The 20,131-nt window shown below is 50.9% G+C and overlaps 2 long non-coding RNA genes across 2 annotated transcripts in view; both read left to right on the top strand.

The window, feature by feature from the left end:
- LOC309641080 overlaps positions 1-20,131 on the top strand; it is a 349,060-nt gene that overhangs the window by 3,946 nt on the left and 324,983 nt on the right. The gene's annotated exons all lie outside the window — the stretch shown is intronic.
- Positions 12,125-20,131, top strand: part of LOC309641093 — a 299,958-nt gene continuing 291,951 nt past the window's right edge. The window contains exon 1 of the long non-coding RNA XR_014252523.1: positions 12,125-13,764. This is a non-coding gene — a long non-coding RNA (uncharacterized lncRNA). The remainder of the gene's footprint in view (positions 13,765-20,131) is intronic.

Raw genomic sequence — 20,131 nt, 5'->3', positions numbered from 1 at the left:
AAAAAAAAAAAAGAAAGAAGCAGCAGGGACTGGAATAGCTTTTTAGCCGGTGACTGAGGCATTACTGGTAGAAGCAGGCACCTGCTCAGGCTGTGAACGGGCTTCAGCAGGGAGGGGGTGCTGGGACCGGAGATCGGCTCCGGTGTCACCAAGCCTGTCCTGCGGAGGCCTTTCTGGAAGCCACAGTCTGCTCCGGTGCAATCTCTGTGCCAGCAGAGCTGGGAGGTTGATGAAACAGGAATGGGTGCCGCGCATGCGCTGTGTGGCAACCGCATCAGAGTTCTCCAGAAGTATTCACAGCACAGTCCCAGCCTGCAGGATCCAAAACCCATGGAGCCAGTGGAGTCTGGCCCGCACCCCTGGACCAGCCGAGCCTGAGAGTGAGTCATCGCTTACCCAGGGCATCCTGTCTCCATCTCACAGCGGAGAGGCCGTGGCTCAGAAAGGGAAGGGCCTGGCCCAAGGTCACACAGCTGGTGAGGGTTGCGGCTGGAGTTTGAACCCAGTTCTACTTGCTTCTGAAACTCAGCTCTCCCCACGGCCACTTGCCCCCGGAATTAGGCATCTGTTTTCCTTTTCCTTGTTGGCCTGAGCCACCTTACAGAGAATGTCAGGGACTGACTCGGGGGCAAGGGGGTCTGTGTCGCTGCCCCCATATCTTGCCTTCTCCAGACCATAGATTTTCAAATCTTGGCTCTTGCTGTGTGACCTTGGGCAAATTACTCCCCTTTCTGGGTCTCAGTTTTCTCGGTTGTAAAATGGAGGATCATCTAGAATCTAGTAGAATCCAATAGAGCAAAGGTTGCAAACTGTTGGCCAAAGGTCAGCATCCAGCCCTCGGAAGAGGCTGTTCTGGGTTTTGGCTTCATTTGAATCAGTTGCCAAGTTAGGATTTCTGGCTTCTTGTGACAAATCTGAGACTCTTGCTGTACCAGCTCCCAAAGGCAGGCCCTGCAGGTGCTGGGTTTGCAGCCTCTGGTGGAGCTGATTCTACGATCTTCCCAAGGTGCCCCCATAGAGTGTAATTTTCACACTCTTTGCTCCCTGGGAAGCAGGAGACGGGTTCTAGGTGTGGCTCTGCCCCCAACCAGCTGTCTGACCTTGGGCCAGCCATCATTCCTCTCCCGGTCACATCTATAAACAGGGGCAACACACCCATGTCAGAAGGCTGTGGTGAGGATGAATCGAGATGCCAGGTGTAAACCTGCTTTACAAAGCTGGATGTGTGGACAGGTGGATATTAGACCTAGCAGCACCATTACCTGAGTGTCTGTGGTATGCTGAGGGCTAGGCTGGGGAATCACAGATGAATGCGGCTCAGCCCCCAGAGACACACAGAAGCACCAAGCTGAAAACAGTGGGTCCAGGCCATTCACGTGTGAGTGAAATCAAGGGAGACCTCATCAAGGAGGTGACATTTGAGTTGCTACCACCCGATTCATTCATTCATTCCTCATATCTTTACTGAGCCCCTACTTTGTTCCAGGCACTATTCTAGATGCTGGGGGTATAGCAGTGAGAAAGACAGACAAAAATGCCTCTGAAAAGCTGACATTCTAGTGGGGGTGGTGGTGTGGAGAATAAACAAGAAACGAGTTTTTAAAAACAGACATGTAACTTCGCTGAGAAAAGGAAAGGCAGAGCAGGGTCAGAGGGTACAAGTAGTAGTGGGAGTTGCTATTTTTTATACGGGCCAGGGAGGCCTTCCTGAGGTGATGCTAGCAGAGACCTAAAGAAAGTCAATGAGCAAGCCCTGTGGATAACTGGGGAAAGAGTGTTCCAGGAAGTAAGAGCAGCAAGTGCAAAGACTCTGAAGCAGGAGTATGCTTGGCTTCTTTTTTTTTTTTTAATTAATTAATTTATTGATTATTATTTTTTTGGCTGCATTGGGGCTTCACTGCTGCGCATGGGCTTTCTCTAGTTGCGGCGAGCAGGGGCTACTCTTCGTTGCGGTGCGTGGGCTTCTCACTGCAGTGGCTTCTCTTGTTGCGGAGCATGGGCTCTAGGCGCGTGGGCTTCAGTAGTTGTGGCTCACGGGTTCTAGAGCGCAGGCTCAGTAGTTGTGGTGCTCAGGCTTAGTTGCTCCGTGGCATGTGAGATCTTCCCGGACCAGGGCTCAAACCCATGTCCCCCGCATTGGCAGGCAGATTCTTAACCACTGCACCACCAGGGAAGCCTGCTTGGCTTCTTTAAGAAGCAGCAATGATGTCAGTTTGTTCCATTACTGTGAGGCTAGCTTTTCTTTTTTTTTTTAATTTTTATTTATTTATTTTTGGCTGTGTTGGGTCTTCGTTTCTGTGCGAGGGCTTTCTCTAGTTGCAGCGAGTGGGGGCCACTCTTCATCGCGGTGCATGGGCCTCTCACTGTTGCGGCCTCTCTTGCTGCGGAGCACAAGCTCCAAACGCGCAGGCTCAGTAGTTGTGGCTCACGGGCCTAGTTGCTCTGCGGCATGTGGCATCTTCCCAGACCAGGGCTCGAACCCGTGTCCCCTGCATTGGCAGGCAGATTCTCAACTACTGCGCCACCAGGGAAGCCCGTGAGGCTAGCTTTGACCACTTGGCCGAGCCAAGTCTGCCAGGCTTCTCCCTGTAAAGGTCTTTTCCCTCTATTTAATAAGTCATCCATGGGATGGTCCTTTGAGACTGTGATTATATGATTTGACTTAATCCTCACAGCAACCCTAAAGCAGTTTTAAAACATATCTGTAAATTCTTTGATATCCCATCCATTGGGAGAGGGGGGTCTGTGTCCCCTCCCCTTGAATCTGGGTTCTGTGACTTCTTGACCAATAGAAGCTCTGTGACATTGCCATTTTGGTGGGAGCCAGACCATAAGAAATCGGTGGCTTCCACTTCCTGTCTTTTGGGATGCTAGCTCTTGAAACCCAGCCACCATGCTATGAGGAAGCCCAAGCAGCCCATAGAGAGGCCCACGTGGAGAGGAGCCGAGGTCTCTGACCCTCAGCTTGGCTGAGCTCCCCAGCCAACAGCCGACACCAATTTGCTGGCCATGTGAGTATACCATCTTGGAAGCAGGTCCTCCAGCCCCCAGTTAAGCACCCCAGCTGACACCCTGTGGAGAGATGACCCACACCCCACAAGCCCTGCTCAAATTTCACATCCATAGGCAAATTAAAAGACTACTGTTTTGTTTTATACCACTAAGTTTTAGAGCGGTTGGTTACATGATAATAGTTGACTGGAGCAAACCTCATGAAGAAAGCCTCCCCATTTTACAGACAAGAAACTGAGGCAGAGAGGGTTGAAAAGTTTACCCAAGTTCTCACAGCCAGTTAGTGGGGGAACCAGCATTTGAAATCAGCTTCTTAATGTTATATTTTGGTGAACAGAGGTTTTTTTATTTTAACGAAGTCCAATTTACCCATATTTTCTTTATGATTAATATGTTTTGTGCAGATATACTATTTTGAAAATTTTTTCACATATGACTACGTAATCTCTTTTGATGTTAAACACATAATGGTGTTTGATAGTTGCCCGATGTTCTGTTACATGGGATGCTATCATTTATTTGACCAAGCTCCATTGATAGGTATTTAGTTCTTTCCTAACTTTTCACTGCGTTGAACAACACTGTGGGGAACACCTTGCACATATATCTCTGCATTGTTCCAATTATTCCGTAAAAATAAGTGCTCAGACATGGAATTGCTTGGGCAAAGAGTGAGCAAAGTTTTAAAGCTTCCTAGTAATATAGCCACACTGCCAGTGGGTACATTATGTAAGTGGGTATGGGTTTTCTGAGGCTGTCATAACAGATTACAACAAACTTACTGGCTTCAATAAACAGAAATTTATTCTCTCACAGTTCAGGAGCTCAGAAGTCTGAAATCAAGGTTGGTTCTCTCTGGAGGCCCCGAGGGAGAAAACTTTCTGTGCCTTTCTCCTAGCTTCTGGTGGTTGCCAGCAATCTTGGTGTTCCTTGGCTTGTGGCAGGATAACTCCAATCTCTGCCTCTGTTTCCATATGGCCTTCTTCTCTCTGTGTCTGTGTCCTCTCCTCTTCTTCTTTATTTTTTAATATTTATTTATTTATTTGGCTGTGTCAGGTCTTAGTTGTGGCACTTGGGATCTTCATTGGGGTGTGTGGGCTTCTCTAGTTGCAGCGCGTGGGCTTCTCTCTCTAGCTGTGGCGCACAGGCTCTCTAGTTGTGGCACGTGGGCTCCAGAGTGTGTGGGCTCAGTAGTTGCAGGGCACGGGCTTAGTTGCCCCATGGCATGTGGGATCTTAGTTCCCTGACCAGGGGTGGAACCCATATCCCCTGCATTGGAAGGCAGATTCTTAACCACTGGACCACAAGGGAAGTCCCTCTCCTCTTCTTTTAAGGACACCAGCCACTGGATTTAGGGCCCCCTAAATCCAGGATGATTTAATCTTGAAATCTTTATATAATTGCATCTGTGAAGACCTTTTTCCAAGTAAGGTCACAGTCTGAGGTTCCATGTGGAACCCACTACAACCCACTACAAACCTGGTCTTTCTTTGTTCCTTGGTTAGAAAGGTTGTTGGGGGTAGAAAGGATATCCCCAGGGCTTCCCTGGTGGCAGAGTGGTTAAGAATCCGCCTGCCAATGCAGGGGACATGGGTTCGATCCCTGGTCCGGGAAGATCCCACATGTTGCGGAGCAAGTAATGCCGTGCACCACAAATACTGAGCCTGCGCTCTAGAGCCCATGAGTCACAACTACCGAGCCCGCGTGCCACAACTACTGAGCCCGCACCACTAGAGTCTGTGCTCCGCAACAAGAGAAGCCACCGCAACGAGAAGCCCGCGCACCGCAACGAAGAGTAGCCCCCGCTCGCTGCAACTAGAGAAAGCCTGTGCAGCAATGAAGACCCAATGCAGCCAAAAATAAATATAAATAAATAAATAAATACATACATTTTTAAAAAGAAAGAAAAAAAGGAAATGATATCCCCAACTTGAGCTCAAGCTAGGGCTCAGGCAGATCTGAGCAGATCTGGGCAGGTCTGGATGGAAGTCCCTGATGGTGATGGGGCAAGCCTGGCTGATAGCTGTTTGTGTGAGGGGCTGAGCAGCCCCCTGGGAGGGCAGCTACCTTGGAGCAGGGAGCTGGGCACCTCGTACGACAGTACCTGCACTTCCTGAGCACCTCCCAGCACTGTCCGGGCACTTCCTCGGGTGCCATGTGAGGTGAGCTGGACCCCAAAACAAAGTTAACCACCAAGGGAAGGGGCAATTCTGAGTCTCTCTCATGGTGTCCATCACTGGCATTGGTCTCTGAGCCATCCCTGGGGCTGGGCTGCCTGCCATCTTGCCACTACCCATGTGAAAACAAGAGCCCGAGCAGGCCAGTGAAGGAAGGGCTGACCACTGCAGCCGGATCATTAAGGAAAGTCAGTGTGCAGGCTTCAGCAAGAAGGAAGCAAACCATACCCAGGTATTCTGATGGGCAGACTGAACGACTATGGGTACCACATGGGAGGGGTCAAGGGCCCGAGAAGGCGTAGGACCCAGAGTGCTCCTGGTTGAAGAGCTGATGTTATTGAGAGCTTCCTATTATAACTCATTCAATCCCCCAACAAGCTGAGGAAACTGAAGCACCGAGCTATTCAGTAACATGCCAAAGGCGACACACTAGTGAGTGCTGGAAGGGACTCAAAGCCAAGGCTGGCTTGCTCCAGGGTCCATGTTCTTAACGTGATCGCAACTGCCTGGGACGGAAACCTGATTCAAACCACCTGTGCAGGAAGAAGTTTACTGAAGGCCCCTGCCAGGACTCCCTGCCCCACTTCTTTGCCTCTTTTTGCCAACAACAGGTGTCTTCCCAGGGGGTGGACCTCCTGCCCCACAGCTGGGTCTGAGTAGAGAAATCCTAGAGAAGGACCTTAATTGGTCTGTTTTGCCACGTGCCCATCTTTGGACCAATGAGTGATGCCAAAGGGCTGGCACTCTCCAATTGGCCCAATTTGGGTCAGGTGCCTACCCCTTAGCCAATCACTCTGGTGAGGGAGGCGGAGTCAAGTGGGGAGTTGGTAACTCCCCTTGGGATGGAAAGGGTAGTGCAAGGTGGGCGCGGGGAGGGTTCCCAGGATAAAGGGCTAGCAGGCCTGTGACCACGGTGGGGTGGTGCTGGTGGTTAAAGCGAGCTGTGAGCTGGGTGCCACCCAATGGGAGTCACCACTGGATCCTAGAGCTAGAAAAGGCTCCATCCCTGACTTGCTTGGGCAAGGGGAGGATTGGAAGGTGCTCTGAGAACCTCAAAACACTGTGTGATTTTGTCCAAGGAGGAAGGGAGCCAGCCCCACGCGAGCTGCACTGTGCATGTGGCAAGGGCCAGGCGCTTTGCCTGTGTGGAGAGATCGGATCAGAGATGTTGATCTGGGCTCTGCTTTCTCTTGTTTTCCCCTGTATTTTCCTCCTTCCCTTTCCCTGTGCTCACTGCCTAAGGGGAAGGGTGAGGCAGAGCAGAAAGCCAGCAGCCTGCCTGGGGTACGGGGAGGATTCCCAGCATAGACAGAGCTCCTTGAGGACACACGGAGGAGGAAAGTCTCCCAGCCCTGACTGGAGAGGTGAGGTGGACCCAGGGCTGGAGCAAGTGGGGAGCAGCTAAGGGAGAGTGTAGATCCTGGAGCCAAGGCATCTGCCCCCAGCACTACTGCTGGCTAATAGGATGGCTTGTGTGAGTTCGAGGAAGGTGCCCCTCTGGAAGATGCCCCCACCTCTGCCCCATGCTGGGATCCAGGGCTTGGTGAGTGACCACACTGTGTGTCAAGCTGGGTTTCCACTCCCACCTCTGCTGGGTTCTTGCACAACGGGACAAGATGTTTCTAACTGTACCTGCTTCCTGAGTGGGCTACACTACCAGAGAGCAGGGGCCTTCCTGGTGTATCTGGGCCACTGGGACCCAGGCAGTCTCCCCAGAGAAGCCTCTTGAACCCCATAGGGATGAAGAGAAAGCAGGGAGCTGCTCAGTTTCAGCCATCCTATGCTGATTTGTGAAGATGGGTGACCAGCAGAAACCTGTGAGGACAGGTGACCAAGGACCAGCCCCACCCGGTCCCTCCTCTGAAACTCCCTCCCTTCCTTCTTCCCTCCTTCCCTCTCCTTCCCCTCCCTCCCTTCCTTCCTTCTTTCCTTCCTCCCTTCCTCTCTTCCTTCAGATTGTTCAATCTTTGCCTATTGGGAGCTCTTTCAGTTGGCCTGTGTCCCCTTAATGTAGTGTGTGTGTGTATGTGTGTGTGTTTGAGCCCTTCCTTAGTTTCTGGCACTGCAAGGTGCTCCAGGCTCATTTTGTATAATCCCTGCCCTAGTTCTAGAATCAGGCATTTCTCCAAGGAGACTGGGTTCCTTTTATTGGAGAATGGCATTAGAAACCAAGGTCTGGCTGCATAATATTCCATCATATGGATATATACTTATCCATTCATCTATTTATAGATGTTTAGACTGTTTCCACTTTTTGGCTATTATGAATAATGCTGCTATGAACAGCACTTGTGTACAAATTTTCTACAAATTTGTGTACAAATTTTTGCGTGGGCGTATGTCTTCATTTCTCCTGGTGATATACCTAGAAGTGGAGGTCATACAACTCTATGTTTACCTTGTTGAGGAACCACCAGTTTTCCAAAGTGGCTGCATTATTTTATATAACCACCAGCAGTGCCTGAGCTTTCAGCTTCTCCACATTCAAACCAGTGCTTGTTATTGTCTGTCTTTTTGATTCTAGCCATGCTAGTGGGTGAGAAATGGCATTGACCTGTATTTCCCTAATAGCTAATGGTGTCAAGAGCATCTTTTCGCTTCTTTGGCCATTTGTGTATCTTCTTCAGAGAAATGTCCATTCAGACCCTATGCCCACTGTTAATTGGGTTGTCTTGATTACTGCTTTTTGGTGCCCCTTCAACTTGGGCCTGAGGAGGTAGCCTCTCTGGCTTCTTCCAGCCCCGACCTTGACTTTAAAGAAACGAATGGGGCGCAGTGGGCCTTGGTAAGGGGCCACCTCATCAATTCCCAGAGGTTTTGGTGACCAGGTGTGTGATAAGAATGTGGCAGCCGCAAGGATGAGGAGCCCTAACTCTGTGAAGCGGGGAGGGGGCTGGAGGGCACGCTTCGTCCGTAAAACTGTAGGAGTGGGGACCATTGGGGCATCTGTCCTTGAATAGCTGACACAGAACAGAGGCAGAACTTGCTCCCTTCTCTGGCACCCCATCCCTCCATGCCCATAGGAGCCCTACTGGGCTCCTCCCCAGGCCACTGCACCTGAATGAGATCCAGGACATTTGTCCCCAAACTGGTTTGTCCCTGTTGAGTCTTTGCTATTGTAACCCCTGAAGTAATTGAATGTTATGTAAGCTGCTGAAACTTGAGGGCAAACAGAAAAATTGTGGAGGTTTCTGTGAAAATAAACTTGAATCCCGTGGAAAAGTTTGATATAGGTAAGTTACTTAACAATTTTCTGCGGAATGGGGAAATTCCCTGGCGATCCAGTGGTTAGGACTCTGCGCTGCCACTGCAGGGGGCACGGGTTCCATCCCTGGTCGGGGAACTAAAATCCCATGTGCTGCGCAGCGCAGCCGAAAAAAAAAAAAAAAAAATCTGCAAATGAGGTGAGTGAAATGACTGTTTAACATTGAGAAGAAATCATCAAAATCTAGATGGGCTCTGTACTTGGATGGCTTCTCAAGCCTCTGAAGGTTTGACCTCTACCTGGGAGCCAAGCATGGAAGTCCCAGATGCTGCCTGATGGGGGTGGGTTAGGCCAAAAGCATGATCGTGTCTCCAGGCAGCAGCCCCAGCCTCTAGAAAGGTCTGGGGTCCTCATCGACAGATTCCAAGGGGATGTCCACTTACACCAGTTAAAGCAAACTGTTTAAGGCACGTGTGTGCCGGGACTTCCCTGGTGATCCAGTGCATAAGACTCTGCGCTTCCTATGCAGGGGGCCTGGGTTCGATCCCAGTTGGGGAACTAGATCCCACATGCATGCTGCACTAAGAGTCTACATGCCGCAACTAAGAGTCCACATGCTTCAACAAAGAAGTCCACATGCCTGCAACTGAAAGATCCTGCATGCCACAACTAAAGATCCTGCGTGCTGCAACTGAGACCCGGCGCGGCCAAAATAAATAAATAAAGAAATAAATATTAAGGCACAAGTGTGCCTCTAAGTCCATGGGCTTCTTCACTAACTGACCATCCATGTCCCAGCTGGGGAGGACGAGACAGCTTGACCATATGACAGCACCCCGTGTGGGGAGATGGATGAGAGAGACCCAGTGTCAGGGAGAGGAGGGAAGCGCAGTGAGGGCCGGGTTTCAGTGTCAGCTTGCCTACCACCTCCCTGGTCCCCCACTGCAGCCCTGTGTGGGATACGGGCAGAGATTGCCCAGAGGCTGTGACTGAGGCCCACAGCAGCGCGGGAGCTGCCCACGGCTGGTTGGGGGGCCGGCAGTGCAGGGCTCTTTCATGCTTCTGGCTCTGGCCCCAGTACGGAGCATCATGGGAACAAACAGGCAAAAAGAACCGAGTCCAGAGAGAGCCCTGGGGTGGGTCCCTGAGGAGTCGGCCTCCAGGATTCAGTCTCAGTGCAGCTGGTTGGGCACAGGAAAGAACACAGGTCTGGTGTCCAACAGACCCAGGTTCAAGGCCCAGCCCCTCCACCCACTGGCTGTGTGACCTGCGCACGTGGCTAGGCTAGCGTCTGTTTCCCCATTTGCAGCGTGGAGATGATGACACACACGTCCTCCGTGTGACATACACCCCTTCTGTGGGTCTGTGCTCTCTCCTCCACAAGGGGGTACTTCTCAGGAACACGAGGGCCAGTGGCGAGTGCTTTGGAGACAGAACTGCTGCTCAGGCCCCTGACACTCCAGGGCTTTGCCATCCCAGCCCCTAAACCCAGCTGCTAGCCAAGGTGTGGGCTCCTGGCCCTGTGAGAAGGGGTCCAGGCTCTGGGGTGCCAGACGTGGGTATGGGAGTGGGGGGAGGCAGATTCCCACTCGGTCAAGAGGCTTTCACTGTCATGGTCACTTCCCCGCTCGGGGCCTCAGTTTCCTCATCTGCGCAAAGGGATGACACCACCTACCAGGTGTCTGGGAGGCTCGAAGAGCACACGCTCCATTTCCTAATCTCCAGCCATTCCAGGGCCTGCAAGAGGTTTGTTCCACTGAGCCCCATCTCTTTTGTTAAGTCTTTAAATGGATTCACTTTTTTCCTTAAAAAAGAAACTATGTCAGGGACTTCCCTGGTGGCACAGTGGTTAAGAATCTGCCTGCCAATGCAGTGGACACAGGTTTGAGCCCTGGTCCGGGAGGATCCCACATGCCCTGGAGCAACTAAGCCCCTGCACAAGTACTGAGCCTGTGCTCTAGAATCCGTGATCCACAACTACTGAAGCCCGCGCACCTAGAGCCCATGCTCCGCAACAAGAGAAGCCACCGCAATGAGAAGCCCGCGCACTGCAACAAAGAGTAGGCCCCACTTGCCCCAACTAGAGAAAGCCCGTGTGCAGCAACGAAGACCCAACGCAGCCAAAAAAAAAACAAAAAAGAAACTGTGTCATCACAAGTATCACTTGCCAGAAATAGAAACCATAAAGATAAGCCCAGTGGAAATAGACTACATTTCAACTGCGTGCTGTGGCTGGCCAGAGGCCTGAGCGGGGCCTGCCCTCCTCTGGGTATAAAGTGTGCTCAGCCCGAGTCACACAGGTGTCCTCACACTGAACCAAGCTTTCTCCTCTACCCAGACAGAAGGCTGGAAGGAGACTTGAAAAGGTAGGAGCTTTCTCTCCATGGAAGTCCACGTTAGTTAACGCCACATCCATGTAGCACTAAATGACCTAAGGACCCCCTGGCCCCAGCGGGACGTGCCCACACTCAGGGGAGCTGGGCAGGTCACCCCACAGGTGTGTCCTTCTGTGTAAACTAGGACCTGGCCGCTCTGGGTTCTTGGTCAGTTTCTTAGAGTCTGGTTAACAGAAAGTCAAGTCCCACAGTCCATTCCTGCTGGGAATGCCAGGGGCAGAGGACCCCACGGCGGCGCCCCTGAGGTCCTGTCCCGCAGAGCCCCTGTCCTGTCTGGACACACCTCTCTACCCACAAGGGGATCTTGTGCTGTTGGTGTACTCAGCACACTGCATGGAGGCCCCTGTGGGCCTGCCTTCAGGAGCTGCAGGAATGGGGGCTCAGGCCCAGAAACAGGTGGTGACAGAGAGGTAGATGGGGGTGGGCATCAAGAGGAGGGAAGGCCAGACTTCTCCCGTGAGCCTGTGAGCAGCCCCGTGAGGTCACAGCCATCTGTCTGGGCCCTCAGCTTTAGGACAAAGATGGAGAAGGAAGAGGAGGAGTTCTGGTGATGGAAAAGGCGAGGGGGCAGGGCCCGGGGCCTGGCTGGTCAGGTGAGAGGCCAGAGAAGTAGGGCCAGACCGCCCTTATCCTGATCTAGGCCGGATGTGTGATCTTGGTCAGTACAGGCCTGGCCTCTCACACTCAGGGCTCTGGAGGGTGAGCAAAAGATGCCCCCTGGTGGTCTGCCCGGGCCGCTGGGCAGGTGTTGGGGAGGAGCAGGTGAGCGGAAGCAGGAGGGAACAGTGCAGCCCAGAGGGGAGGCGTCCTAGGCCAGTCGGCGCACAGATCTCTCTGCAGAGCTCCCGCCGCAGCCTTGTTATCCAGCGCCCCCAGGTGGACAATATGAGAATGACTGAAAACCCTGAAAAAGGAGAGAGGAAACGGGCATTGCCCTCACTTTCCACGCAGAGCAGCGTCAGGCAACCCCATCTGAATCTGGCCTCCACCTCTTACCTGCTCCGGGGCCTCAGGCAGGCCACTGGAATTCTCAGTTTTGTCATTTGTAAAGTGGGGTTCAATCCCAGGAGGCCCTCAGCTAATTGGCAGTCCCTTCCTGCCCCTCACACTGTTTTTTTTCACTGGTGTGGCCAAGTGGTGACAGGAGGACGGAGCCCCGCGGTGACCTTGTAGGTCTCAGAAAGTCTACAGAAGGCTGGAATACTAACATCCCTGCCACCACCCCCCTGAACAACCCTGGGTACGTTATTTTCCCTCCCTGGGCCTCAATCTCCTCCTCTGTAAAATGGGGTAAATGAGATGGTATGTAAAACACTCAACACTGAGAAGACCTCGTCATCTTCCAGGTGGGACTATTCTGAGGATTTAATTACAATAAGTTAATTTAAAGCAAATGAGACAATGCATGCAAAATATATATATTTTTAAATATATATATTCCTAGGGCAGAGTCACCATAATAAATGCTCATCCTGCTGGGGCTCTGAGACACCTCCAGGCTCAGCTGTTCCAGGTGGGGGTGGGCAGGCAGCGCCTGGCGGTGGCACCCAGAGCAGAAAGCAAAGTGGGCCAGCTCCTCCCCTGCCGCCTACCTCACGTCCCAGCCCAGAACCCCAGGGTCCTCCTCATGGGTCTCTGTGCCTCAGTTAGCACCCAGAAACTGGGGCCCTGTCCAGATCACACAGCAAAGCCGGGGCAGAGACCTGGGATGACCAGGGTAGACTTGATATAAAGCCTGACGTTCTTCGTCTGAGCCCACATGCCCACCGGAACCTGCTCTCTCTGCCCCCTTTAGATCCTTCCTCTGCCTGGAGGGCAGCGGCCCGCTCCTCCCTCTTTATCAAACCTGGTGGAAGGGAGGGAAACGTCTTTCTCTCTTACCCTCCTACTTGTGACTGCTCCATACCTCTCCACTCACCAAGGCTAGTCTCCTGTGTTAAGCTGTGTTCACAGGTGAGACATGGGCGGCTGCTGAGCTGGGCCAGCTTCTCCTGCAGGAGAGCAGGGCCATGGGTGCCGCGGAAGCTATATGGACTGTGCCAGCAAGGGGTGGGTAAGGCCTGGCAGGGGACCAGGGGTGCGGGTGTCCCAGGAGCTGCAAGGTCACAGGCATTCAGAGCAGGCAACATTGGGCTCAAAGAAAGAGACCCTAGCTCTGCCACCTTCCCCTTGTGTGACCCTGGGCAGGTGACCTGACCTCTGTGAGCCTTGTTTACTGAATTGTAGAGAATCCTATCTTTCACCAAATATATTGATTATGGGAGAAACACCAAATAAGCATCTCAGTAGATGCTAAGGTGGTATTTGATAAAGTCCAACATCCATTCTTAATTTTAGAAAATGACTTTATTGATATAGGAACAGATTTTATGCTTTAACATGATAAAAATATGTAAATATATGACACTAAAAACCAGTATTATATTCACTGGTGAAACAGTAGATGCATTTCCATTAACTTCTGGAATAAGGCAAGGACTTCCTGTCACCACTACCATTTAATGCTGTTCTGGGGGAGCTAACCCAGGCAATTAGGACACACAAATAAAATAGATTAAGTTTTGGAAATGCAGATGCAAAATTTCACTGTTTTTAGATTATTACCCGGAAAAGCTAAGAGAATCAATTAGAAAAACTATTAGAAACTTCAAGGAGATTAGAAAAAATTAATATTTAAAAATCAAGTGAAACTACTCTGTGTGAGATTATAACGGTGGACAAATGTCATTACACATTTGTCCAAACCCATACAATGTACACCTAGAATGAACCCTAATGGACTTTGGGTGACAATGATGTGTCAATGTAGCTTCATCAATTGTAATAAATGCACCACTCTGCTGGGGAACATTGATATGGGAGAGGTTCTGCACGTGTGGGGCAGGGAGTATATGGGAAATCTCTGTACCTTTCCACTCAGTTTTGCTGTGAACCTAAAACTGCTCCAAAAAATAGTTTATTAAAAAAATCAATTGTCAAAAAGAACTTAAAAAAAGGAAAAAAAGAAAAAAAAATCAATTGTCTATTTATAAATATAGATATATAGTAATTGATTAGAATGTCTCTGAAGAAAAGACCTCATTCATCATGGCATTTAAGAAAAAATCCTTCAGCAAGGATTGTGTAAGCTCTATGTGAAGAAAGGGGTATAAAGACTTTAATAAAAAGACAGGCTTTAGGGACTTCCCTAGTGGTGCAGTGGTAAAGAATCCGCTTGTCAATGCAGGGGACATGGGTTTGAGCCCTGGTCCGGGATCCGGGAAGACCCCACATAGCGCAGAGCAACTAAGCCCCTGTGCCACAACTACTGAGCCCACGCACCTAGAGCCCGTGAGCCACAACTACTGAAGCCTGTGCTCTGCAACAAGAGAAGCCACCGCAATGAGAAGTCCGCGCACCGCAATGAAAACTTTTAGCCCCCGCTCACCGCAACTAGGGAAAGCCCGCATGTGGCAACGAAGACCCAACACAGCCTAAATAAATAAATAAATAAATTTATTAAAAAATAAAAAGACAGGCTTTATTCTTGTATGAGAAACCCAACATCATTAAAATGTCTATTTTTTCTAAATTACTTAATCATTTAATAAAATTCGAACAGGATATTTAAAAATTAATCAAATGATTCATCTAGAAGAGTAAATGTGTGAGAATAGCTGTAGGAAAATTCTGAAAAGGAAGAGTAACGAGGAAGGACTGACTCCATTAGCTATTAAAAGAGATAATGCTTGTTATTATAATCATCTAAGGTAATTGAGCATTTATTATATTCCAGGCCCTGTTCCAAGGGCTTTATAAAGACCACACCATTTGATCTTCATTACAACACTTGCAGGAGTAGGGATTAGGGTTTTAGGGGCTTAATACATGGACCCTTTTCCCCGGTCCAAGTTCAAACCCACTGAGAGGAGGACAAGGAAGTCAGGGATCGATATATCCTTCTTACTACTGATGGAAGCTGGGTTAGAGGCTGCAGCGTAGATGGTGGCAACAATGGGCTTTTTAAAGTAGAACTCAAGAGAATGAAAAGGCAAGTAACAGACTGTGAGAAAATACTTGAAAAACACATATCTGATAAAGAACTTGTATCCAAAATATACAAAGAACTCTTCTAATAAGAAACTCTTCAGCAATAAGAAAACCCAGTTTAAAACAGACAAAAGATCCAAACAGACACCTCACCAAAGAAGATATACAGATGGCACATAAGCACAGGAAAAGATGGCCAATATCATATATATTAAGCAATTGCAAATTAAAACAATAGTGAGATACCACTACAGACCTGTTAAAATCCAAACGGCTAAAACCCAAAAAACTCAAAAACAAACAAACAAACCAACAAACCCTCCAAATACCGACATGGAGGTGGAACAACAGGAACTCTCATTCATTGCTGGTGAAAATGCAAAACAGCCACTTTGGAAGACAGTTTGGTGGTTTCTCACAAAGCTAAACACGGCCTTACCATATGATCCAGCAATCACACTCCTAGGTATTTACCCAACTGACTTGAAAACTTATGTCCACACAAAAACCTGCACGTGGATGTTTATAGCAGTTTTATTCATAATTGCTCAAACCTGAAAGTAACAGTGATGTCCTTCCCTAGGTGAATGGATAGTGGAGTATACATCCAAACGACGGAATATTATTCAGTGCTAAAAAGAAATGAGCTATCAAATCACAAAAAGACACGGAGTAGCTTTAAATGCTATTGATTAGTTAAAGAGGCCAGTCTGGAAAGGCTATATACTATATGATTCCAACTATATGACATTCTGGAAAAGGCAAAACTATAGAGACAGTAAAAAGATCAACACCTGGGGTTCTGGGGGAGTGAGGAGAAGGATGAATAGGTGGATTTTGAAGGACAAACAGTGGATTTTCAGAGCAGTGAAATTATTCTGTGTGATACTGTAATGGTGGCTCCGTGACATTTTACATTTGTCAAAGCTCATAGCACTGTGCAACACCAAGCACGGACTCTAATGTAAATGGTGGACTTTTGTAAATAATAGCGTATCAATATTAGTTCATCAATTTTAACAAATCTAATGCTCTGATGGTGACACAACGGGCCAGAGATCTAAGTGTTGGGAAAAAATCCCTTCCAGGTAAAAGGGTTCAGAACATCCCACCTCAGAATATGCTGCTTTGGAACACTGATTACTTTGAGCTAAATGTACTTGAGAAACAGAAGATGCAGGAGGGACTCTCTGCCCTCCCCTTTCTACCTAAAAGCAGGTCATACACTTCCCAAGAGAAAGGTGCCCTCCCTGCACCAGGAAGAGAACATTCTTATCACCAGAGACTGGGGGTCGATGCTGAAGGGGATCTGTACAAACTGCTAAAATTACCCCAGTTGGGACTTCCCTGGTGGTCCAGAGGTTAAGACTCCTCGCTCCCAATGCAGGGGGCCCGGGCTTCAATCCCTGGTCAGGGAACTAGATCCCACAGGTGGTAACAAAGACCTGGTGCAGCCAAATAGATAATAAATAAATAAATAAATAAATAAATAAATAAAATAACCCTGATTTTCTATTAGTTTTCCCCACGTATTTCCTTGTCACTGTCCTACAACTTACTGCCCGGGCCCCAGCCCCTTCATCCTGTCACATCCCCACAAAGTGTCTTCTTTATGTAAAAAGGCATATAAGCTTTGGGGCCCAATGGCTTCCTTGGGTCTTCATTTTTCTTCTGGAGACTCCCATGTTGTACACCTAAAGATACTAAATAAGTTTATATGCTTTTCTCCTGGTAATCTGTCTTATGTCAGTTAATTCTTGGCCACAGAACCTAAGAGGGTAGCAGGAAGTCTTCCTCCCCTACACAGGGAAACCAAAGCGGGAGCAGGCGGTGAGAGGAGGCTCCCAGCCCCACGGAAAGCCCTATTGCTCTCCCTAGATGAGAATAATTGGTTCTGTCCAATGCAGAGTAGACATCAATGGAACCCTTTGAGAGTCCAGAAATAGACCTAAGTATAAAGGTGGCATTTCAAATTGAGGAGGAGGAATGATGAATTAGTCAATAAAGAGGCTGGGGGAGACTGCAGAGAGCCCGCCCCCCGCCTGTCACATGACCTAAAATTCCACCACCACGGCTCCTCACTCCGGGTTAAGGTGCAGTCACGCTAGTCATTGTCAACACCACTCTCACAACAGGGCTAGCTTATCCCGTATTCTGTTCCGGGGTGGGGGTGGGGGTGGGGGTTCTGGCACATGAGTGGGTCATGAGTGAGTGGGGAGTTTAAAGGCCTGGTCTGGAAGGTGGGCACCACCGGGGATTCCGGGAAGCTGGGGAATACCACCCCAGCCCTGCAACTAACCTGAGCAGCAAGAGGGATTGGGGAAGGGGGGCGGCAAGGCCTGGGGAGCACCATCTGGTGATGACCCAGGCGAGGTGAGGTGGGCAGAAGGGTGGACCACGCTTACAGAAAGGGCGGTGTGTCTACGTGTGTGCGCGCGCATGCACAGGTAAGGTGTGCGAGCGAGTGTCGTGTGTGTCAGTGTGTGCACAAGTGAGTGCATGTGTGGGGTGGGCCGTGCGTCAAGCGTGTGCACCCGGCGCGTGCGTGTGTGCGCACAGTGTGCGCGTGTCACCCAGAGGAGGGGGAGTCCGGGACGAAAGGCCGGGTCCGTGCTGATTCGGATCTGCCCTCCCGCCCGCTCCTTCTCGTCGCCCGGGTATTCATCGAGGAGGCGCACCCTCTGACTCACAGACCTATCGATACAGTCGGTCCTCCCAGACCACGAGGGCCCTGGGGAGAGGTGGGGGGAGGCTCTCAGAGGCGCCCGGGGTCGAGGATCAGACGCGGGGGCGCGCCGAGCCAGGGAACGTACCTGCTGGGCGGCTCCGGCCCCCAGGGGGCGCCCTCGGGCCAGGAAAAGGCTCCCTGCGCCCGCGCCAGGTCCTGCTGTCCCTTCAACCACGTAGCCGGTCCTGGGGGGCGGGTGTGCGAGTCGGCGGGGGTTTACCCTCCACGCCCCGCGTCTTCGCTGCTCCAGATATTCCAGTTCATTCGGCGTCTGTCCATCGCAGCCCTGCGGACCCCTCGGTGGGGAGGAGAGGACGCTGTACCCGAGGGCTGTGGGGCTCCGGGGAAACCGGAGGCAGGAGCAGAAACTCTGGCCAGGGGCGCGGTGCACGGCCAAGGGAGGCTGCCTGGGGAGGCCCGGGAGGACGAGGAGTTTAATGCCTGGATGAAGTGTTTCAGGCAGAGGGCACAGCTTGAACAAGCGCCCGGAGGTGGGAGAGCTGGGGATGCTGGGAGCGCCGAAAGCCCAGGGTGGGAGAGGCCGGCCGGGGCTCTGGTGAGGGGTCGGGGGTCCGCCTGCCGAGACCTGCGTCCCCACCCCCGTGGCTGTGGTCGAGGGCGCCCGCAGACTCCCCGGGAGGCGGCGGGTGTCCCCTGGAGCCTCCGGGCCCTCCGTCTAGGTCCCCCGCGCAACCTCAAGGAGGCAGCACCGAGCCTCCAGCGCTCACGATAATCCTCCCTGTCTCCGTCTCCAGCTCCTTCCCTCGCCTTCGTTTCTCCGGTTTATTCCCCCGCTGCCCTCAGCATTTCTAGCCCTGTCCCGCAGTTCTCCTGCGCCTGCGACCCAGGGGCTGCAGAGGTTGTTGGATGAAGCGCTCGAATGGAGGCCGAGTTGGCGTCCGCGGGGCGGGCCGTGTGGAGGGCTCAACGCTAGGCGTCCCCACCTGGCGGGTTCAATGAGGTCGCGCAGGTCAGGGCTGAGGACAGAGCCTGGCAAAAGAACGTGCTTAATCCACGTGAGCGCTTCTTAACAGCAGTCTTCCCCAAACCTCTCATAAGTGCCAGTCAACTCCCCCTCCGACTTCCACACTCTGGAACTTTCTTCCATCCCTTTCCACTACCCTCCCTTCAAAACAAACTACTTCCTTTCACTAAAAATCGAGAAACACACCCAGCCCCTCCCTTTCTTTCTTCAACCCATTAAGAACTCTTAATAGTCCTCCCTCAGGGTAATTTCTGCTTCGTGGGGAAGTTCCGGGTACATACCACCTTAAACCCAAAGGAAGCAATAATGGTGCAATTCAGGCAGAGCGCCAGGGCCCTCTGATCCAGCCAGCTGAGGGTGAGGTCCTGCGGGTCTCCAAGTCCAGCCCCCCTGTCTCCATCCACCTGGGCAGGCACAGGTGCTGAGCCCAGTGGGAGAGGGGGAGGGGCGTTCCTGAGCCAACATTTTCCAGGGGACTTCCTGCAGCACCTGAGCAGGTGAGACCTGAACGGGTGAGGCCACAGGCAGATTTGGCTGGAAGGTACAAGCTACTGCAGGACCTACACCATCTCAGGCCACCTGTCCTCTTGGCCATTGGTGACGAAGGCTACCTGTGCCCTCTGTGAAATCCTGCTGCGTTAGTGCAGAATTCCAAAGAGGGGGATATTACTGAGGGCAGAGGGGGAGCCTGGGCTAGAGCATTTAGGCCTGCCTTTGACACTGACTTTGACCTTGAGCTTGTTACTTATCTCCCTGAGCCTCAGTTTCCTCATCTGTAAAATAAGAATAACTGTACCCATTCTGTCTCTGCAACCTTTTTAATGCCTCTGAGCTTCAATTTCCTCATCTATAAAATGGGGTTAATTATAGCCTTTCCTGTCTATCTTACAGTTTTGCAATGAATTCCATTCATCTGTTCATCAGATGATGATAACGAAAGGAGAGTGCTTGCTATATGCCTGACACTGTGCAATACACCTTGAATCATCCATTCCTTCTGACCACTCTGGGAGGTAGATGTCTGTATTACCACCATTCCACAGATGAGGAAACTGAGGCCACCTACTCAGCATCACACAGCTGCATGTGATTCAGGCCTAGGCAGTCTGGCCCTAGGCTGGACACAGTCCACTGTACCAGGGACTGGTGCATGGTAGTCCACGATATATAGTAGTTGAATGAGTGACACTGCAAAAGTGCCCTGTGAAGAGAGCGTCTGGCCCAAGTCAGAGTGGGGTCTGGGGGTGTCCACACCCCACCCTGCTCATTGACACAGATGAGCTTTGCAGGTTTGTGCATTGTAACATGCAAAGGATGGGATTTGCCATGTAGTCTGTTTTCATTCCTATCTGAGATCGGGGACTCTGGTGGGTCCCCTGGGTAGTCACAGGGCAGGGTCTTTGGGAGACAGCTTGGGACTTCCTGGTGTGGTTGAAAGAGCATGAGTTTTATTCCCAGAGACAGGAGTTCAAATCTTGATGACTTCTCTGAGCCTTGATAACCTCATCTCTAAAATGGGAATGTTTATGACAACTTAGTAAGGTGGGTGTGTGACTTAAACAAGAAAACGTGGGTGAGAAAACCTGCATAGTGAACTGG

The sequence above is a fragment of the Balaenoptera physalus genome, assembly GCF_965194825.1.
Source record: "Balaenoptera physalus genome assembly, chromosome: 13".
In the NCBI taxonomy this organism is placed as follows: Eukaryota; Metazoa; Chordata; class Mammalia; order Artiodactyla; family Balaenopteridae; genus Balaenoptera; species Balaenoptera physalus.
The sequence above is the reverse complement of the archived record's forward strand: the minus strand, read 5'-3'. Positions and strand labels throughout refer to the sequence as shown.